We start from the raw sequence: 22,284 nt of genomic DNA on the forward strand, positions 1-22,284 counted from the left end.
TTAATCAACAGGTCCCCGCGGTTGGCGGGGGAGGGGCCGCCGGGCTCGCCCCTTCCCCCACACGCCGCGCTCTCCGGCCCAGGCGGGACCCCGGGTTGCTCGGCCGGCTGCTCCGGGCAGCGGGAGCCGCGGTCGCGGACTGTGTGAGCCCGACCTTTGTTCCTTTGAGGAACGCTGCTGCGCCGTGCCCGCTCCCTCTGCCTTGGCCGGGGCTCCAGCCGGCCCGGCGAGTTCGCGGCTCCCGGGACTCCCTCCGGGCCGGGCCGGGGAAGTCGGCGGGGGGGGGGGGGGGGAACACTTTCCTTTGGAAGGCGGGACGTAGTCAGCGTTCGTCTGCCTGACTCAGCTCCTGGCATTCTGTTGCTCGTTGCGTTCTTTAAACAGATAAACTGTTCCTGCTTCCTTGTGACTGCTTTTAAAGAAAAGCCTTAATTTCGTTCATGGTTTCCGATAATTTACTCTTGAGTGCAAGTTGAACTTTGAAGCCTGTAAAGTGTTGGGGGGTACGTTCAATGAAAGGTGCTTTGAACGATCTTTGTAGCAAATTATGTAACTCCCTAATCATCATAACTCACCTTTTGTTTAGTTGATTGACATACAGTAATGTGTACAGAATTTAGGTTTCGGTCGAAATAATTTTTCTTGGCAGTTTACGCTAAAATGAAAATCTGATAGCTAGGAGGTTTTTTAGAAGTCATAAATACTGTGTGTTTGTTTCCTTACTCGTTTAGAATTTTAAGATTTTAGATTTGGAAAGTTTGTAAAACAAGAATTTTGAAATTTTGATTTGACCGACAAGGTGGAAGGTGTTAATATTTGTGATTTTAAAAGAAAGCAATATCACATTTTAATGATAGTGTCCTAATTATACTTTGGGGTTACACCAGAAGTTAATAACCTATTAAATTCTGCAGTAGGAACAAACGACGTGTTGGCTATTGGTGTCTTTGAAGTATAGCATTGGTGGTAATGAAAATTATTAAATAAGCTTTCTTGATTATGAACTGCTGATTTTTTTTTTTTTTTTTTTTTACTAGATCCCTGTGTACATAGTATATTGCAGGTTTTAAAAGGCTCTAAACTATTCTGGCAGGCTGAAGCTATTCATTTGTAATGTAAGAGCTTTATAGATGAAACAGGCAAAAATATGAAAAGCAAGTCAGTGTTTTATCTTTGTTTTAAAAAAATCGAGTAAATTTTACCATGTACTTGAATGACTTGGTTAGACAGACTTGAACTTGACAGGTACAGTTGTACTCATTAATAATATTAACTTGTTTTAGAATATTAGAATGAGAGAGGATATATAAGCTCTACCTGAGGGTGACCTAAGTTACTACAGTGGGTTTAGCTGTTTATGTGATCTTCTTGAATTAAGATTGATTAAAAATCTCATCACAGACATACCAAGAATTTAGGTCTATTTTATGAATCAGTATACTAACATGTCCTATTTCTCTGATATTTTCTTATTTCAGAGTGTCTGGAAAAAATAGTATCTTGACATAAGTGCTTTAGAATATAATTCTTGATTATATACTTAATGAATCAAAATCACTGAGTTGGAAGTAATGTTAGTGGTTGGTTATACACCGTTTTCTAACCTCTTTATTTTCCAGAAAAAAGAAAGTGAGGTTTGTAGAAGTAGCCCATAGTCTGACTGCTAGTTAGTGGCAGAGCTGAAACTAAATGCTAAAATACTTGTCTCCATATTTGAAATTCGGTGCTGTTTTAACTATGTCTTATTGTTAAATAAACCAATAAGTTACCTTCTCCAAATCAAAACAGTAACTGGCAGGGCTGATTCTTTATTTTTTTCCTTTTCTTTTTTTAATAACCACTAACCACAATTCATTTCCTTACTGAAGGGTTGTTTTAAGTTTTTTAGTATTTCAGACAACATTTAATGAATATCCTTGCACATGTCTCCTTCAGCACGTGTGAAGTTTTCCCTAAAATGTATACCTCTACCTGTAAGTGGAATTGCTGATAATAGGTTGATGTGCATTTTCAAACTTGGTAGCTACAGCCAAATTACCTTCTAAAGTTGTAACAATTTGCATTCCTGCCAACGGGTATATGAGTGGCAGTGGTTTCTCATCCTTGCCCACAGTGGGCATTGTCACATTTTTAAATTTCTGCTAGTCTGATGGATGAGAAATGATATATTTGTTTTCTTCCTTTAAAAAGATTTTAACTTTATTTTTAAGTTATGTGAAATGAATTTCTTTTCATTGTACAATCGTTTTGACAAATACTATGCAACTGCCACAATCAAGATGTGGAACACTTCCATCACCTAAAATTCCCTTGTGCTGGCTTTTTATAGTCAATCCTTCCCCCACCCTTAACCCCTGGCAACCAATGAACTGTTGTCTCTCCTTATAATTTGTCTTTCCTTGAATATCATTTAAATGGAATCATATACTATTTAGCTTTTTGAGTCTGGTTTCTTTCATTTAGATATATTCGAGATTCATCCATGTGTTTGGGTGTATCAGCAGCTCCTTCCGTTTTATTGCTGAATATAGTATTCCCTTCTACAGATGTACCACCATACAGTTCATCATACAATTGGTGATGTATCCATTCACCAATTGAAGGATATCTGAGTTGTTTTCAGGTTTTTGTGACTATGAATAAGGCTGCTGTAAGTCTTCATGAATAGATTTTTGAGTGAACATAAGTTTTCGTTTCTTTCAGGTAAGTACCTGTAAATGGGATTGCTGGATCATGTGGTAAGTGTGTGCTTGACTTTATTTTTTTAAAAAAAGGTTGTCTGGGGTAGGCAGAATAATGGTCCTCAAAGGTGTCCTCATCCGTGGAATCTGTGAATATGTTTGGTTACATGGCAAAGGCAAATTAAGGTGGCTCATCAGTTGACTTCAGAATAGGGAGATTATCCTGAATTATCTAGGTGAGTCCAGTATATCACAAGAAGCCTTAAGGGAAAAAGAGGCGGAAGAGTAGAGTCCATGAAAAAGATGTAACAACAGAAACAGGGTCAGAGAAACGCAAAGTTGCTGGCTTTGAAATTGGAGGAGGGGAGGCCATTGGTAAGGAATGTAGGTGATCTTTAGAAGTTGGAAGAGGAAATGGATTACCTCTGGAAAAGTAAGCAGCCCTCCCAACACCTTGATTTTGGCCCAGGGCGACCTATATCAGACTTCTCACCTATAGAACTAAAATAATGTATTTGTGTTGTTTTAAGCCAGTGTTTGTGGTAATTTGTTTCAGAAACATAGGATAAATACTCTTTTCAGAGTGACTGAACCACTTTGCATTCCCACCAGCAATGTATGAGAGTTCCAGTTGCTGTGCATCCTCATCAGCACATGGTATAGGTCTGTCTTTTTAAGTTCAGTCATTCTAACAGGTATATTGCAGTATCTCACTGTGGTTTTTGTTTTCATTTTCCTCCTGACTAATGATGTTGATCATCTTTTCAAGTGCTTATTTGCTATCTTATATTTTCTTTGGTGAAGTGTCTAAATCTTTTGCCCATTTTTAAATTTTCTTATTGTTGAGTTTTGAGAGTGACAGTCTTTTGTCTTTTGTCAGATAAGTGGATTGCAAAGATTTCCTCTCACTCTGTGGCATGGCTTTTCATCCTCATAACAGTGTCTTTTGACATATGCATGTTTTAAATTTTGATGAAGTGAAAATTACCAATTTTTTAATTTTATGGTTTTTACCTTTTGGTATTGTGTCTCAGAACCCTTTGCCTAACCCAAATCACAGAAATAGTCTTCTGTATTTTCTTCTACAAGTTATATATTTTTGTATTTCACATTTAGAGCTATGTTCCATTTTGAGTTAATATTTGTATAAAGTGATGTAGGGGTTTGAGTTTTACTTATTTGTGCAGTTGTTCCATGACCTTTTGTTGAAAAGACTATCCTTTCTCATTGAATTGCCCTCGTTTGTCGAAAATTATTTTGACTATAATTGTATGGGTTTGTTTATAGGCTCTGTGTTCCATTGGTCTATTTGTCTGTCCATTTACCAGTAACACACTGTCTTGATTACTATAACTTTAAAATAAGTTTTGGCATTTGGTAATGTGAGTCTTCCAACTTTATTCTTTTTCAAAATTGTGGCTATTTTAGTTTCTTCTCCTTTCCATATAATATTTAGAATCAGCTTGTTGGTATCCGCAAAATAATTCTGCTGGAATTTTGGTTGAGATTGTGTTTAATCTATACATCAACCTGAGGACAATTGACATCTTAACAATATTGAATCTTCTAATCTATGAACATGGTGTTTCTCTCCATTTATTTAGGTCCTTGATTTATTTTATGGGTGTTTTGTAGTTTTCAAAATACAGATCATGCAGATACTTTATTAGGTCTATACCTAAATATTTCAATTTTTGGCCCTATTATAAATGGTAATTCAAAAAAATTGAGTTTCCAGTTGATCCTTGATAATATATAGAAATTCGATTATTTTCTGCATATTGATTTTGTAACTCATTTATTAGCTCTAGGAGCTTTTTCTGTAAATTTCTTGGGATTTTGTAAGTAGACAGTCATGTCATCTATGGCTAGAGAAACTCTTTTTTTCTTTATTTCTAGTCTGTATGCCTTTTATTTCTTTTTCTTGTTTTATTGCACTGGCTAGGAATTCCAGTGAGATGTTGAATAGAAGTGGTAAGAGGGAGCATCCTGTCTTAATGGGAAAGTATTTAGGCTTTCACCTTTAAAATACCACATTAGGTGTAGGTCATTTTGTGGATTGTCTTAACCAGGTTAAGGAAGTTTTTTTCTATTCCTAGGTAATTGAGGGGTTTTTTTTCCCCCTACATCATGAATGGATGTTGAATTTTGTCAAATGCCTTTTCTGCATCTATTGAGATGATCGTGTGGACTTGAACAGTGAATTGTATTTTGAATGAAGATAAAAATGATTTAATTTGGAGGTTTTTATTTAGAATGAAAACCTTGGAAGTTTAAAAAAAATAAGCTCCTTTCTCACACCAGAAAATCAACTGTAGATCCTTAATTAATCACATAATTATTTGGCTTGGTCAGAGTGGAATGATTTCAGTGAATATATTATATCAAAAAGTGTGAAGTGAAATATAAAATAAAGTGCTTGTAAGTAAAAGCCAGGCCAGGTTTTGTTTTGAACTGAATATGTTCCTTATGAAAAATGTGGGTATGTTATACAAATAGGCATGCTTATTAAATATAATTTGAATTGTGAAGTTTTTCCTCCATCAAATGAAACTACAGATCCTGCAGATACTTTATTAGGAAGACTGTTTAATTATGAAGAATAAGGTTTCAGTAACTCCATAATTAAGCTGTTTAATTTTATCATTTTTATATTTGGGTTTATATGCTGTAACATTATGAAAGTTCAAGTAATTTGGCATTTTATTTCATATAATCTTACAGTTCTTTCTTATGTTAATTGTGGTGTCAGAGATTCTAAACATTGAAGTTTGGAGGCCTCTAAGGTTCTTGATTTTTTTGATGCGTTGTCAGGGGTTGTCAATTTTTTGTAAATATTTTAAGCTTTGTGGGCCATATTATCTCTGTTGGTAGTACTTAACTCTGTTAGAGGGCAAAGGTAGCCAAACAACTGAATGTGACTGTGATCCAATAAAACTTTACTTATAAAAACAGGGTGTGCCTGATTTGACCTTTGGGCTTAGTTTGCATACCTCTGCTTAAAGGCAAAAAATCAGTTGGGGAAATGTCAGTAATTGTAGTAATGTAGTGGAAGGAGCCTTGGGGTAATTATTCTGTACCTTAATTTCAGGCCAAGACTTACTTTCCTCATCTATGATCTGTAGCCACCCTGGAAGATGAAAGGGTTAAAGTATGGAAAGCACCTAGCAAAATGTCTGACACGTAGTAGACAATAAGTATTCACTTCCCTGCTCTTTGCTTCAAGGTTACACAGTACTTTGTGACAAATGTGAAAAAACTAAGGAGAATCAGGTAAGTTAGTTCAAGTATTAGAAGTTTTAGTTATGTGTTTATAGCTAAATTGTCTTTTGAATTTTTGACAAGTTATAACTGCTTGACTTCACAATAGTATCAGACTTTGCATAAAAAATTGAGAATTTTGTGTTGAAATATATTTTTATATTTTGAGGGTTTTACATTGTCACAGAAAAAGTTTGATAATGTCATTTAAAATAATGGACTGCTTCCTATGAGTGCACTGAGCTAGGTGATATTCAGGTATTCATTTTTGTGTTTGTATATAAGTAAAGCTTCAGAAAGTTGTTTTTCTTTCTGAATTTCTATCAAGATAGAACTGGATTAGAAATTTTAACAGCCCCCCCACCCCCATTAAAATATGTATCTTTCACAAATCAGAGGCAGAGATGCCAGATAGGTAGCTGTTGGAATAATCTTGCTCTCACAGTAAACAGCAGAACTGGAGTTGGATCTCAAGCCTAGTTCAGTACTCTTTGTAGTGTACCATTGCCTGGCTTGCTACCTCTGGTATTACCTGCATCTAGACTCCCAGAAATCTAGTTTCCTTATCTCATATTCTCTGTTTTTCCTCCTAAAGCTTAAATGGAAGCTGTTGCATTATATTATTGTTTAAATACAGTTAGAACCTAAATATAAGTGTGTTATGCTTTACAATATGAAAGTAAACTTTTGCTATATTTAAGCAGATTTTTAAAAATCTGTTTTACATTGTCATATTATCTGTGTATGATATTTATATATAAGGAATTGGTTTTTCTTTGTGCCACAAATAATCATTCACTTTTGCATAGCCTTCTCTATCTCAGATTTTCTAACTAGTCCATACAGAAAATGATAGAAAATATTGAATATTTACAATGTGCAAGACTTTGGGCAGGATACAGAGAAGTATTAGACAAAGTCACTGCCTTGAAAGGTCTAGCTTTGAAATAAGTACGGACAGTCCCTTAGGGATTAGGTTGTTTTATGAGAATTTGTTAGAAGTTTGAAACTCAAGGCAGAATCACAGAATTGCTTAAATGATATGCAAATGAATTTTAGGATTGTATTTATAATGTAATAGAACCTATTTGTAATGGTTTTTAATTGCAACAGTTCATTAAAAAATGCCGCAATTTATTTAACCATATTACTGTTGGTCAACCTGTGAGTTGTTTCTAGTTTTTGGTTATCGTGAATAGTGTTACCATGAATGTTTGTGTACATATATCTTGGTACGTATATATTTGTGTTTCTCTAGGGCTAGTATGGTAGCCACTAACCACATATGGCTGTTTAAATTTCAGTCAACTAAAATTAAAAATTTAGTTCCTCAGTTGCACTAGCCACATTTCAAGTTATCGATAGCTGTATGTAGCTAGTGGCTTTGTTATTGCACAGAGCAGATGTAGAATATTCTCATTAATGCAGAAAGCTCTATTGGACAGTGCTGCTGTAAGGTATATAATTTGGAATAAATTACTGGATGATAGGGTATGTGTATAGTCACCTTTGCTAGATAATATCAGATTTTTTCAGTATGATTCATTTTACTAATGTACATTTCCAGCAGAAGATTGTTGAGTTTCATTTATTGCACCTTCTTTCCCACACTTGTAGTAAGTTTTTTTTTTTTTTTTAAATATAGTCACAGGAAATGGCAAAGATACTACAGAGAGGTTCCACATCCTTCAACTAGTTTCTCCCAGTGATTATATTTACATACCTGTAGTACAGTATCAAAACTAGGAAATTGACATCAGTACGATGCACGTATATATAGATCTGTGCTGTTATCACATGTGTACATCGTGTAACCACTCCCCACAATTAAGATAAGAGAACTGTTCCATCACCACAAAGATCTCCTTTGTGCTACCCCTTTGTAGTTATTCCCAACTCCCTCCCTCCCACCATCTGTAACCTATGGCAACAACTAATTTGTTCTCTATTTCTGTAATTTTGTCATTTCAAGAAGATCATATAAATGGAATCATAGAGCATGTGACTCTTGAGATTGGCTTTTTTTTTCAGTTAGCATAATGCCCTTGAGATCCAATTTGTTGCAAGTAGCAATAATTTGTTCCTTTATATTGCAGAGTAATAGTGCATGGTATGAATTTACCAGTTTGTTTAACCATTCACTCATTGAAGGATATTTTGATTATTTCCAGTTTTGGGTTATATAAACTGCTATATACAAGTTTTTGTATTGTAAGTTTTCATTTTCCTGGTATAGATGATTAGGAGTATGTTTGCTGAGTTGTATATTTGCCATACCAAACTGTATACCATGGTGGCTATACCATTTAGCATTCCTACCAGCAATATATGAGAGATCCAGTTTCTTGCATTCTCAGCAACGTTTGGTATTGTCACTTAAAAAAAATTTTTTTTAGCTGTTCTAGTAAATGTATAGTAATGTCGCATCATGATCTTAATTTGCATTTTCCAAATGGCTAGGGATGTTGAACATCTTTTATGTGCTTATTTGCCATCTGTAAATCTTTTTTGGTGAAATGTCTCTTGTCCTTTGTTTTCTAATTGGATTGTTTGTTTCATTACTATTCAGTCATTTGAGAGTTATTTATTTTAGAATATCTAAATAGTCCTTTGTCAGATAAGTGGCTTGCAAAGATTTTCTCCTAGTCTGTGGCTTGTCTTTTTAGCCACATAACAAGTTCAAAGTATGGAAGTTTACATTTATTTATTTATTTGCAGCTGGCTGGTAAGGGGATCCAAACCCTTGCCCTTCATGTGTTACAACACTGTGCTCTTACTAACTGACCTAACCGGCCAGCCCAAAGTTTAAATTTTGATGAAGTCCAGTTTGCCCAAAATTTTAAAATGTTTTTCATTTTTGATATTGTGTCTAAGAACTATTTGCCTAACACGAGGTCACAAAGAGTTTCTCCTGTTTTCTTCTATAAATTGCATAGTTTTATAGTTGAGGTATAGGTTTATGATACATTTTGGGTTAATTTTGTATAAAGTGTGAGGTATGGGTCGGGTTTCATTTAATTTGCCCAGTTATTCCATAACCATTTGTTGAAAAGATTCCTTTCTCCCTTGAATTGCCCTTGTCTCTTTGTCAAAAACCATTTGACCATATCTGTGTGGGTCTACTTGTGGATGCTATTGCATGCCACTAATCTGTGTGTCAGTCTTTTTGCCAATACTGCACAGTCTTGATTACTGTAGCTACTTAAGTTTTATAATCAGGTAATGTGAGTCCTCCAACTTTATTCTTTTTCAAAATTGTTTTCGCTATTTTAGTCCATATAAATTTTATTTTATATCATATTTTTTATTTCATTTTTTTGTATTTTATTTTATTTTATTTTGGGGGGCTGGCCAGTTCAGGGATTGAACCCTGGACCTTGGTGTTATCAGCACCACACTCTAACCAACTGAGCTAACTGGCCAGCCCACAACCAGAATATTTAAAGATAACTTAAACAGTGTTTTGTTAATATAAAAACTGTTCAAAAGCCCAGTAGTATGCTTTTGAAGTCTCAATCATATATTTGGGCCTCTAAGCAACTGCACTCCATCAGCTCACTATCTTTTTTGGCTCCTCCTTTAATGGTCCATTTGTGCAGTCAAGTTAATCATTTTGTTCTTGTGCAATTGGTGGTTTCTTTCTCTCAGGCTTTGTTCATTGCCATGTCCTTTATCTAGAACTTTGGTGTTCCAATTCTTTTGACCAGACTGACAGTCAGAAATATATTTCACATTGTGAATCAATGTATTTATGTATTTACACACTGAAGTTTCTCAAAACAACTTCTTTAGCTATACATAGTGCGCTGTGATTTTATATTCTATTTAATTTTTTGAAAACTTGGTTGAGATCCACTAAATGCATTTCATGGCTCGCTAATGGGTCATATCCTGCAATTTGAAAATAACTGATCTAGATTAGAATAACCCCTCTCCAAGAATCTGTGTTTATCATTTCATTTGAAATTTAGCTTGTCCACTCTTGCTTCCTCTAGGAACTTTTCATGCCCCCATATTAGCAGATGTTACCATTAAGTTTTAGTTCTTTATATGTTGCCCTAGAAAAGTGTGCATTAACTATTCATATATTCTTTCTTCAAAATTAATTTCTAAGTTTTTTAGGGCCATGATTATTGTTTTGTGTTCATTTGACTATGCTCTGAAGTTCCAGACACTCAATATTTCCTGACCAAATAACCTAGAAGAAAATAAGTATGCATTAAACAGTGATTCTTCTACCTTAGTGTTAGAAATCTAACTGCCTCCTGTTGAAATCTGTATAAACTCCACTTTATATATATTGGACATGAGAATTGAAGTGTCTAGTATTAAAAGATTCCAATATTAAATAGATTGTTTTGTGTATCTCATGGTCCTTGGGCCCTTCCTTTGAAACACACACACTGTTGTGCATAGTATCAGGGGATTCATGGAAGTTAGGTCATGAACCCCAGATTTAAATCTGTGATCCAGGTGACTCATTTAAGGACTGTACAAGTGACCTGCAAATGTTTTTCAAATTAATGATTCACTTAAAGGTATTTGATTGATAGATACTTAAAAGTGAATGAAAGGAAATTTGATGGGTTTTTTTTATAGGCATCTTAAAGGAATCTTACCCTATTTTTTCCTTTCTTTTTTTTGGCAGCTGGCTAGTTTGGGGATACTTAACCCTTGACTTTGGTATTATCAGCACCCACCATGCTGTCTAACCAAGTGAGCTAACCAGCCAGCCTCACTTTTATACTTTATACCTTATCCTTTTATACTTAAATTTTATATAGCAAGAATGGTAATTCATTTACTAAATCACAGTAGTTTTTGCTTTCCCTTAACTCTTACCCTGAATTGTATCTTTTACCCCATCTCTCAATGTGTTATAGTATGCTATATATATCCTTTGTTTATTTCTTAAATATTAACAACAACATTGCAAGATCTTTATCAGTATTCTCCCTTTACAAATGAAATTAAGGCTCAGATAGATAAGTATTTTATCCAGATTCCTATCGTAAGTGATTCAGTTTATTTTACTCCCAAACCTTTGGTTTTTCTACTTTTTCTATATGATAGCCTTCCTTAAGACTTGTTTTGTTTAACATTGTGAGAGAAAAAACACAGTCAGTTTAGTTTCTCCCGCTATATTCTTACAACACTCTTCTAACACCAGCTGTGTGTGGGTTTCTCTCCATCAGCAAGCAAATAAGCAGTTCTGCAGTGGACAGACACCAGGTTGGTGCCCTCCAGTTCAGTTCCGACACTACCTGGAGATAGCAACACTGCCTGGTGACAGGGTCAGATCCCACAGGTTGAGGGCTCAGTCTCCAAGACTGCCCCGCCACCCCCAATCCCAAGTTACAGGTGGTTTTACCTGTGCTTCTGACCAACTGGCTTTAAACTATTTGATTAATTTGCCGAATGTCTCACAGAACTCAGGGAAGCACTTAAGGTTACCTGCTTATTACAAAGGATATTAGAGATGAAGAGATGCGTAAGGGGAGGTATAGGGGAAGGGACACAGACTTCCATGACCTCTCTAGGTGTGCCACCCTCCAGGAACCTCCACATGTTCAGTTATCCAGAAGCTGTCATACCCTGTCCTCTTGGGTTTTTATGGAAGTTTCATTACAAAGGCGTGATTGAAGCATTAGACAACCGTTTAGAAATGTGTTTGGACAAAATGGGTATGATCTAATGCTAACAGACCGAGTGGGGAAACCCAGCAAGGCCTGCTTGTTCAGGTTCTTCTTGGCCTCTCTGTGCATCATTCTTTCCTTCTGGGTATGGGGTGGGACCCCTTCTGGAAAAGGGGTCTTATGACCTACAGTCAGATAAGGTTGGTCATAGGATTTCTTTTTGGCCAACTCCAAGACAGAAAGGAAGGGGAAGATTAGAGTCCTGCCTTGGGGAGCCAGGAACTGTGAATGAAAACCAGTATATATGAGGGGTCTTCAAAAAGTTCATGGAAAGACTTGTATTATTTAATTCTGTTTTTCCAAGAACTTTTTTTTTTTTTTTTTTTTTTTTTGTCGTTTTTTCGTGACCGGCACTCAGCCAGTGAGTGCACCGGTCATTCCTATATAGGATCCGAACCCGCGGCGGGAGCGTCGCCGCGCTCCCAGCGCAGCACTCTACCGAGTGCGCCACGGGCTCAGCCCTTTCCAAGAACTTTTTGAAGTATCCTTGCATATATCAATATCATACGTTGTCTTTTTGGTAAGATTAGAATTTTTGAGGAAAGCCATTTTTTACTGTACTTAGTGTTTAAAATGTAATTGAATTAAAGCAAAGAACCTTGAACCTGTAAATTGTAAATAACTTCCTTAAGGGTAGGGGCTATGTCTTTTTATCCTACTATTTCAGTGCTTAATATGTCTGTGAGACAATTAAAAAAATAGATTTGGTCTTTGTCCCTGGTTCTGCCATAGGGCTTCTAACTCCCTTGGAGTGATAAGAGCGTTTTTCATTTGGTGGGCCACTAGATAGCTTCAGGTTGGGGGCTGAACTACAGAAAGATCAAGGCATGATTACAGGGTTGGAACTTTTAGCCCCATTCCTGACTGCTGGGAAGGCAGGAGGGGCTAGACATGAGTCAGTCACCAGTAGCCAATGATTTAATCAATTAGGCCTATTCAATAAAACTTTGATAAAAAACCCTAAACAACAGGGTTTGGAGAGTTTTGGGTTAGTTGAATATGTCAGGATGCTAGGAGGCGGTGCTCCAGAGAAGGCTGTGGAAGCTCTACCCCAGTGCTCTCATTACTTCGCCCTATGCTTCTCTTTCATTTGGTTGTTGCTGAGTTGTATCGTTTATAATAAACCAATATTAGCAAGTGCCTTCATGAGTTCCTGAGCCATTCTAGCAAATTATTGAACCTGAGGAGGAGCTGTGGGAACCCTGGTTAAAGAGCTATTGGTCAGGAGTATGTGGCCCAGGACATGTGGTTGGTGTCTGAAGCAGGGGCAGTCTTGAGCCATTAACTTGTGGGATCTGATGTTAACTCCAGGTAGAGAGTGCCATGTTAGAACTGAATTGAATTGGGAATTGGAGAATTGGTTGGTGTGAGGAAAAGACCCACACACTTGGTGTCCAAAGTGTTGAGAGTGAAAATCAGCTCAGAAGGACACATAGTAGGTGCTTGGTTCCAGTTTGCACTTCTAGCATTTATTTGTTTTTTTTTAACTTTAGCCTTGATTGTGAGCTTACTATCAGAGACTTTTCTGTCTTAGTCACCTCCTGTAACTGAGAGAATTTGAGATTCAAAACACAATTCCATTTATTCTAGGTTGGCCATAAATGTGTTTAATTGGGAGGAAACCTAACTTTCACATGTTCTTTTTCTTTTCTTTTTTGGCTGCTGGCTGGTAAGAGGATTTGAATTCTTGACTTTGGTGTCAACACCGCACTCTTAACAAGTGGACTAACCAGCCAGCCGTCACATGTTCTTGATTAACTCTCTCCACAAAGACATAAACATAAATGCATGAATTTGCTAATGGCTTTTCCCCCCCCAGGCCCTTACTGACAGGCATTACAATGCAATTATAGTACTTGGACTGACTCTAGAGTCAGACTAGAAAAAATACTTTCTTGACTTGTGTGTGACTGTGGACAAGTTAGCTTATCAAAGCCTACCTCACCTGCAGAATAAGGATGATATTAGTACCTAATTCAGTGAGTTTTATTTTGAGGATTAATTGAGATGATGCATCTGGAATGGTAGGCATAGTGACTGTTGTATGTTAAACACTCTGTAAATGTTAGATAAGAAGTAGATAGGTAGATAGACTCCAAACCTGGTTTGTGACATTAAAATGAAATAGTGATGAATTGTTGTATGTTTAAATATACAACAATCTTATTTAACACTCTTAAATAGATTGTATATTATCAATAATTTGATTATGTAATTTTATAGGAGTTGTGTGAATTGGTTGTAATAGTCTGAGTCAATGATGAATAATTGCAATTGTGTGTTGAAGTCAACTCTTTCATCTCTGAAGTAACAGTGAAAGTCATTGGGGAAAACAATTTGTTCCTACTTTAAACAGCTTACTTAGGATGGTTGGTTAGCTCAGTTGGTTAGAGTGCAGCCTTATATAACATCAAGGGCACAGGTTCAGATCCCATATCTTCCAGCTGCAAAAAAATAAAAATTAAGAAAAAAAACTACCTTATGTAGTGAGATCAAGTTCTAGTCAGCTTTATCAGTTTCTCTTTTTGACTATCAAACATTACTCTGGGATATTTTCACTAGGTTGTTTTTATTACACATTTTTAAATAGGCTTAAAAACCGACATAGTTTCCAGAGTTGAGTTTCATTATGGTTATTTAAAATCTTGTGTTTGGGACTTCTGGTCAAGATGGCGGAATACATAGTTCCCAGTGTCAACTCTCTCCCACAAATCAACCAATTTACAACTATAAAAATGTGACATCAGCCAAGCTGGGGCCGCTGGAACTCAGGGGACGAGAAGGAGAGACCTACTGAGTTCATGAAGGTGGGAGAAACCACGATAAGAGAAAGAAAAACTGCTCTAAGTGTTTTGGGCTACGGCTGCTTTAAGTCTTGTCTGATGAGCTCATGAAGCAGGAGCTGGCAGAATCCGCAGCTGTGCCCTTCAGATGGCATTACTTGGAAGTGGCAGGGGAGAAGAGGGCCTTAGCAGTCCCCAGGATTGCAGGACCGCTAATAGGGTGCCCGTCGACCCACACAGGAGCGAGGAGCCAGAACAGCTGAAGAAAGGGAGCCATTCAGAGGCCAGTGAGTCATCACAAGGGAACAGTGCAGGGCCCATCCCATGGGAAGTGTTTGGAGCACTGGCGGTAGGGGAGACAGGCCCACTGGGAGAACACTGGGACACAGCAAGGACAGCCAACCCACCCCCCAATCAGTGCAGGACCACTCACAGGAGACTGGTTGGGAATGCAGAATTGCATGGGGTGCAGTTTGATGAAAAAACTCAGGCCCAGATCACGGATTCTACAGAACACAGATCTACCAGGTCTCTGGAGAGCTGGAAGTACCTATAAGATCAACCTTTAAACCCTGAGCTGCACAAAAAGCCTTCCCTAGGGAAACAGCAGCAAAGTAGCAATTTAACTCAACCACACAGCTCAAGTACTGGTTCCCATGGGAAGTTCCCCCGTGTTAGAAGTAAGCAAAGGACAAAAAACTAGTTCCAGCCCAGGCACACCACCAGCACCTTGGGGCCTGCCTGGGAACCAGAGGCTTGGAGCCGGGGACTGGACCCCACTCCCACATCCAGGCAAACCACGCCAGTGCCTTGGAGCCTGCTCAGGGACCTGAGGTATGGAGAAGGGTACCGGACCTCCCTCCCACAACCAGGCACACTGAGCCAGCTCCTTGGGGCCTGCCCAGCCACCCAAAGAATGGCGCCAGGGACCGGACCCCCCTCCCACAACCAGGCACGCCACACCAGCACCTTGGGGCCTGCCCAGTGACCCAGGGCATCAAGAAAGGGACCAGACCCCCCTCCAACAACCAGGCATGCCGTACCAGTGCCTCAGGGCCTGCTTGGTGACCTGGGGCATGGAGAAGGGGACTGGACCTCCCTCCCACAAGCAGGCACACCACTCCAGCACCCCGGGCCCGTCTGGTGACCTGAGGCATGGAAAAGGGGACCGTACTTCTCTCCCATAACCAGTCACACCACGCCAGCACCAAGGAGCATGCCAAAAACATCACCTCCATGTGGGTGGCCCACCACAGCCACCACAATAACCATGGCTGCTGCAAAAGCAGCTAGACACCACAACCACCACACAGATGGTCCGTCAACCACTGGAGCGCATTCACACAAGGAGAGTCACCAGCAGAGATAAAGAAAAGAAGAGGATGTCTCTCCCCACAAAGCCCATTCCAGAGTGATAGAAGGAAGCATCAGCTTTACGATAATATTGGTGGACCTGATCACACCTCTCAGCATTGGACAGATCATCTAGGCAACAGATTAACAGAGTAACCATTATTCTTTCAGAAGGAGAGAAGAAATCTAGGGTAATTAGAGGGGGGCGAGGGGAGAGATTGGACAAGGGGCATAAAGAATAATTATGGTTTGTAACAATATATATGCTATTGATCAACATATCTCAATGTTCAACCCCCAAAATACATATAATCGATTTTGATTCAATAAATAAATTAAGAAAGAAAAATAAAATAAATAAAATCTTGTGTTTGGATAAAGTATCTGTTTAATTTTGCCAATGTCAATGTGTTTGCTTTAGTATTTTGTTTTGTTTTGTTTTTTCTATGTAATGAATGTTTCATATCTGTTTTTGGGCTTTATATTCTTTTCCCTTTATACAGGTTCTTTTAGGATGCTCTTTCTCTATAGGCAACTCCTGTGGCATTTTCTACAGTTCTAGTACAGCACTTATCAAATAATATTGCAATTGTATTGTTTTTTTCTTTGTTTACTTATCTGATTTCTATACTAGATTTAAATTTCTTAAGGGTAAGGACTCTGCCATAGCAACCTTTTTCTTGCCAATGATTATCCTGGTTTTTGGTACCAAATGAGTGCTTACATTGTTGAATGAAAGTAGTTTGTTAACGCTTTTTAATTATATGATTTGCAGTGTAGTAAGTAATCTAGATTGACCTTTTACTGTGTGTGTGTGTGTGTATATATATATATATATATATATATATTTTTTTTTTTTTTTTTTTTTTTTTTTTTTTCTTCTTCTTCTTCTGTATTCTTGTTTCTTGTTTATTAGAACCCCTGTATGTTTTCCTGCCCTCTAAGACTATCTGGTCAAAATTAGAACATTACTCATACCCTCATTCAGCAATACTACAGTCCTAAAAGTTTATTGAATTCTGAACTTGGTGACATTTGTATTCTCATAAGTCTTCCTTTCTTGTCAGAGTCTTCTCTTTTCCTGTTCTGGTGACACAGCCCTACTTCTGATCCTGAAAATACTCTATTGTCACTACTTTAGTCTAATTTATAGATAGTACCAGTTAGGAGTCTTTCTTAGTTTTAATTTTGGTTAATGTTTCTGTTCTAGTAACTCTGAAATGGTTACTTGGTATTTCTTCAGTGACAAACCAAACTATTCTCTCCCTTTTTTAATGGCCAGTGTTTTTGATTTGCATACCAATAACCCATGTAGGTAGAGGTAATCATCTACTAATTTGCTGACCTTTGGAACATATATTTTTCTCTAGTAAGCTGTAAATCGCTTGAGGTCAGAAGTTGCAATCTCTTTTAATGCTTTTTAGAGGACTGTAACTTCAGACACGTGTTTCAGGCAAAGTGATTAAAGGGGAAGGGGAAAATCTATATGGAATACATTGAGAAAAAAGCAATAGTAGTGAGTTTGTTAATTAGTATTTTTTGAGAATTTGTCAGAGTTATTAACATGATGAAAGAATTAATGCAATCAGAATTATGAACCTGACATCTTGTTTGTTTGTTTGTTTGTTTGTTTGTTTATTGGTGGCTGGCCAGTAAAGGGATTGAATCCTGGCCCTTGGTGTTATTGGCACCATGCTCTAAGCCACTGAGCTAACCACCAGCCCTGACACTATATTTAAATGTTGGTGGTGTCTATGCGAAAGTTTTCTTATAATTAATGCTTTCAGTCCTTTAGTAAACAGGTTTCTTTTCATTTTTAAAGTAAAGATGTGGGGCCGAGCCCGTGGCGCACTCGGTAGAGTGCTGCGCTGGGAGCGCGGCGACGCTCCCGCCGCGGGTTCGGATCCTATATAAGAATGACCAGTGCACTCACTGGCTGAGTGCCGGTCACGAAAAAACGACAAAAAAAAAAAAAAAAAAAAAAAGTAAAGATGTGTAACATTTATTTTGGTGTGGTAGAGGGATTCCTAACTACCTAAATAGTCACGACCCTAATGATTATGTATTTTATTGTGAAATTGTTTAGGGATAATACTTTGATTACTTTTCTTTGTTTCAGGGTTCCAGAACTCTTGAAAGGGTTTGGTTGCTGCTGCTAATTTTTATAGACATTAAGAAGGTAGTTGCAATGTAAAGTTTCTGTGTTTTTTTTTTAAAGTAGTATCTTTGTGTTTTTTCCCCAGATTATAAAGGCAACATATGCTTTTTTGTGTTTGAATATTTTTTAAATTACCCAAATAGTACAGAAGTGGAAACTAGGAGTTGTAAGATACTTTTTAAAGATATTAATTGAAAACTATAGTGTGTATATTCTTACAGAGTTTTTGTTGATACCTTTATAAGCATATCTTTTATGTGCATTTGTAAAAATGGGTTGATAAATACTGCTCTGAAACTTTTTTTTCTTTTTTTAAAAAAATTTTTTATTGAATCATAATTTATTATACATATTTTTGGGGTTCAGTGTTGGCATATGTTGATCAAATCAATATCACTAGCATATATATTGTTACAAACTGTACTTTTTTTTATGCCCCTTGTTCAGTCTCTCCCTATACCCCTCTCCCACCCCTTCCCCCCTCTGATAACCCTATATTTCTTCTCTCCTTCTGAAGTACTAATTGTTACTCTGTTGATTTGTTGCCTAGATGATCTGTCCAATGCTGAGAGGTGTGTTCAGGTCCCCCAGTATTATCATAGAGTAGATGCTTATTCTGTCACTCTGGAATGGGCTTTGTGGAGAGAGACATCCTCTTCTTTTCTTTAGTCTGTGCTGGTGACTCACCTTGTGTCAATGCACTCCAGTGGCTAGCAGAACATCTATGTGGTGATTGTGGCATCTAGCTGCTTTCACGGCAGCCATGGTTATTGTGGTGGCTGTGGTGGGCCACCCACATGGAGGCGATGTTTTTGGCATGCTCCTTGGCACTGGTGGTGTGCCTGGTTGTGAGAGGGGCGTCCGGTCCCCAGCTCCACGAGGCACTGGTGGTTTGCCTGGTTGTGGGAAGGGTGAAACTTGTTTTTTTTCACTTGCCTTTGTTTCATGTCAGTTCATATAGAGCTTCATGCTGTAGTAGCCATATAAAAAAGGTAAAAAATAAAAGAGGGGGTGGGAGGTGAATAAAATAAAAAATATATTTTTTAGTACAATATATAAAAGTTATTACCATTTCAACATGTATTAAATATAAAAATTTGTTAAGCACATTTTGTATCTTTTTTTCATCCTGAGTCTTTGAAATCTGATGTGTATTTTACAGATGGCACATCTCAATTAGAATGCCAAAATTTCATTAGAAATGCACTGTATTTAGATTTTATTAAATTTACAGTTGAAAAAATAGATTCATATACCCAAATTTTTCCAAAAATATTGAAAAGTTTTCTAATAATGGAATCAAGTATCAGCATTTACATTTAAATTAATTAAAATTAAGTGAAAATTAAGATTCAGTTCCTCAGTTATTCTAGCCCCATCTCAGGTATCCATTTGTGGCTAGTAGCTTCCATGTTTGATGATGTAGCTTTAATGGCTTCACAGAGTTCCGTTATATGGATTTACTGTAATTTGTTTATTAAATTTCCTCTTTTTGATATTACAAACAATGCTCCAGTGTACATCCTTGTAGAAATATATAGGATAAATTCCTAGAAGAGGAATTAACAAATCAAAGGTTTATTTAAACTTTTCAGTAGATATTGCAAAGTTGCCCTCCAAAAACATGGTACTGTTTTATAGAGTCAACATATACAGTGTCTGTTTCCCTATATGGTTCTCAACTCGGAACATTTTTGGCCACTCACACAGACATACACAAACTTTATAACAAAGTAACCATTTTTACATATTTATGGCACCTTTTTTCCTTCTCTAATTAGAAGAAAAAGGTTGCTGTCTGTAAATATTAACCTGGGGAGAACAGCAAAAAGGCAGAGCCAGAATTCATTAGAAGCTGTGAGAAGTTTATGTTGGGTGCAAGAAAGCAAAAGAATATCTCAAAAGGATGTGATCTGCTCTAGTACCAAATAAATCGAGATCTCAAAAAATTTACCCCCATGTACCCTTTCTCTGGAAGCTACTGGAGGACTCTGGAGAAGAGGGAAGTAGATAAAGAAAGAGAAAGAGGTGAGGGGAATTTCCCAGGATAAGGATGAAGGAATGATGATGGCTCTAAGTGCTACACACTTAAAGAAAGGAGTTCAGATTGTAGTGTGGTTCTGTCAGGTTCCATTCAGTAAACAGATGGCAAAAGCAACACAAGTAATGGAAGAGAGTTTAATGAAAGGACTGTTCACAAAGGTGTGAACAGGAATAACGAAATTAATAAAGGATGATGGTGCACCAAAGGCTTAGCAACAGCAGGAAGCCTAGTAAGCCTAGGCCTAAAGGAGGAAAGGAGGAAATAGGTATTGGAATTTACCAGAGTTATAGCTGTAGAAGGGGGATCACCTGATGAGAATTGTGGCTTTAGAGGAGCATAATCCCTGTTAAACCACAGGAGGAAGCTGGGAGAATAAAGAATCTAACCACTCTGGGTCCTCCCAGAGGGTACTTCCCACTGGTTAAACCGTCTGGAAGCCAGTGGACTAGAGAACACGGGTAATGCAGTCTGTAGAGTCAGCCTGCTAGGACCTAGAGCAGATGGAGAAAGGTGAGAGTGGGTCTGGGCAGAAAGAAACTACTCAGTATAGAGCAGGAGTATGCAGGGCTCTAGCAGCTGTCATACACGCATACATGCACAAAACTAATAGGTTACCTGATTTGTTTGAATCTGTATGCTAAATATATATTGATTCTTCTACCAGAGAATGTGGGAGAGTATCAGTGATTTAACCAAAAAGTGACATGTAGCTTATGGGGAGAGGGAAGGTAATATGAGAGAGTGCTAAATTCTCATCTTCCTTAGTAGATAGCATAGTATCTGTGAAAAAAAACAAGAAATGTCATTTATGTATTTATAGTTTATATATATATATACACACACACTATATATATATATATATATATATATATACTTTGTATATGTGATACATACAACCTATTTCTATACATGTTACTAGAAATATGAAGATAAAGGTGAAATAAAAAATTAAAAGTGGTTTTCTCTAGGTAGAACTCAGGTGGAGGGGGTGGGGCATTGAATTGTTCTTTTTTGTAGTATTAGGGAACCATTTGCTTTGTTTAAAAAACTGTTCACATACACACATAGTTGTGTGTCACATAGCTATACATACAGCACATATGATAAAAAGATTGTATATCAGGGGCCCATTATATGAAGTAGTTATAAAAAACATTGCTGTCACCATGCTAGTGATTATTTACATCATTTCTTAACTACTTTATTATGATTGTCATTAGAGAATTTTGAAGAGATTTCTTTTCTCTTGGGTTATTAAATGTTTTGCAGTAAGTGTGTATGGTTTTTATCTCATCCCCATATCTACTGTTTAAATATTCATTCAAATTTAATGCAACAGGTATTGAGTTTCTGATATGAGCACCCACAGCACTGTGACCTCTTAAAAGCCACTACCAGTAGATTGGAGTTGCTACAGAGTATTTTCAGCCTAGTTGGGAAGATAAGGTAACAACATACATACAAATTTAATAATAGATGACAGCGCCAGGTAGGGTAGATTAATGACAAAATTAGTACAGAAAACAGTTAAAAACAGCTTGTGCGTGGTGCTGATAACACCAAGGTCCAGGGTTTGATACAGGTACAGACCAGCTGCCAAAACAAAAAATAAAACAAACAAAAACAGTTTGTAAAGTTAGGACATGTGGCTCATTTTGGCAGCACATAATGAAATTGGGGCACTACAGAATAGAGAATAATATTTTTTATATAACTAGGAATCTAATGTTGGTATCTTAGTTTTATTTTTCATAGGTAGTAGAAAAATTCACACGTTTACACTGTTTCTCCACTTGTCTGCCTCTGCTGGTTGGTTAACCGAGTTTTTAGGAACTTTGAGCAATAGATACTTGTTACCACAACCAGGTGCTAAAATAAACTTGTAGTCTGTTAACATATAAAACAGTGAAATTAATTATGTCATTAAAATACATTTTATGATCAGTCACTTGAGGGGAAAGGATAGATTTTCTTTGATTACATTTTAAAGGCAAAAGAAGGATGTAATTATGTGATTTTTTGAAGGAAGCATGTAATCAGCATGGTATCATCTTACCAAGATGTAGCTAACATAGAGATGTGGATCCACATAAGGTTCACCCATCTGGATTTTAGTTCTTGTCCTATTAGTTCTAGCTATGTGACTTGACTTTCAGTGCCTGCTGCATATTTGGAAAATGAGGATATCTGACCTGCCTACCTTTCATGGCAGTTTTGGAGATCAAAGTAATGTGCTTGAAGTTGGCTGTAGAAACCAAAATGCTGTACAAATGTAAGATATGAGTATGTAAATTACTTACAAATTTGC

The 22,284-nt window shown here is 37.2% G+C and overlaps 1 protein-coding gene and 1 non-coding gene across 9 annotated transcripts in view; one reads left to right on the forward strand and one right to left on the reverse strand.

The window, feature by feature from the left end:
• PALS1 (protein associated with LIN7 1, MAGUK p55 family member) overlaps window positions 1-22,284 on the forward strand; it is a 96,444-nt gene that overhangs the window by 212 nt on the left and 73,948 nt on the right. For 4 of the 8 annotated variants that reach the window (XM_063089640.1, XM_063089637.1, XM_063089645.1 and 1 more), the window contains exon 2: window positions 5,773-5,954. The exons of 2 other annotated variants lie outside the window; for them this stretch is intronic. The gene's annotated coding sequence lies outside the window, so the exon portion shown is untranslated. Of the gene's footprint in view, window positions 1-2,703; window positions 2,739-5,772; window positions 5,955-22,284 lie in introns of all 8 variants that reach the window. 2 more of the 8 variants (XM_063089639.1, XM_063089641.1) reach the window with 2 other exon arrangements.
• On the reverse strand, window positions 9,291-9,364 carry TRNAI-GAU (transfer RNA isoleucine (anticodon GAU)). Its single transcript has one exon. It is a non-coding gene; the product is annotated as a tRNA-Ile (tRNA).

This window comes from Cynocephalus volans, chromosome 3, assembly GCF_027409185.1.
Source record: "Cynocephalus volans isolate mCynVol1 chromosome 3, mCynVol1.pri, whole genome shotgun sequence".
NCBI lineage: Eukaryota > Metazoa > Chordata > Mammalia > Dermoptera > Cynocephalidae > Cynocephalus > Cynocephalus volans.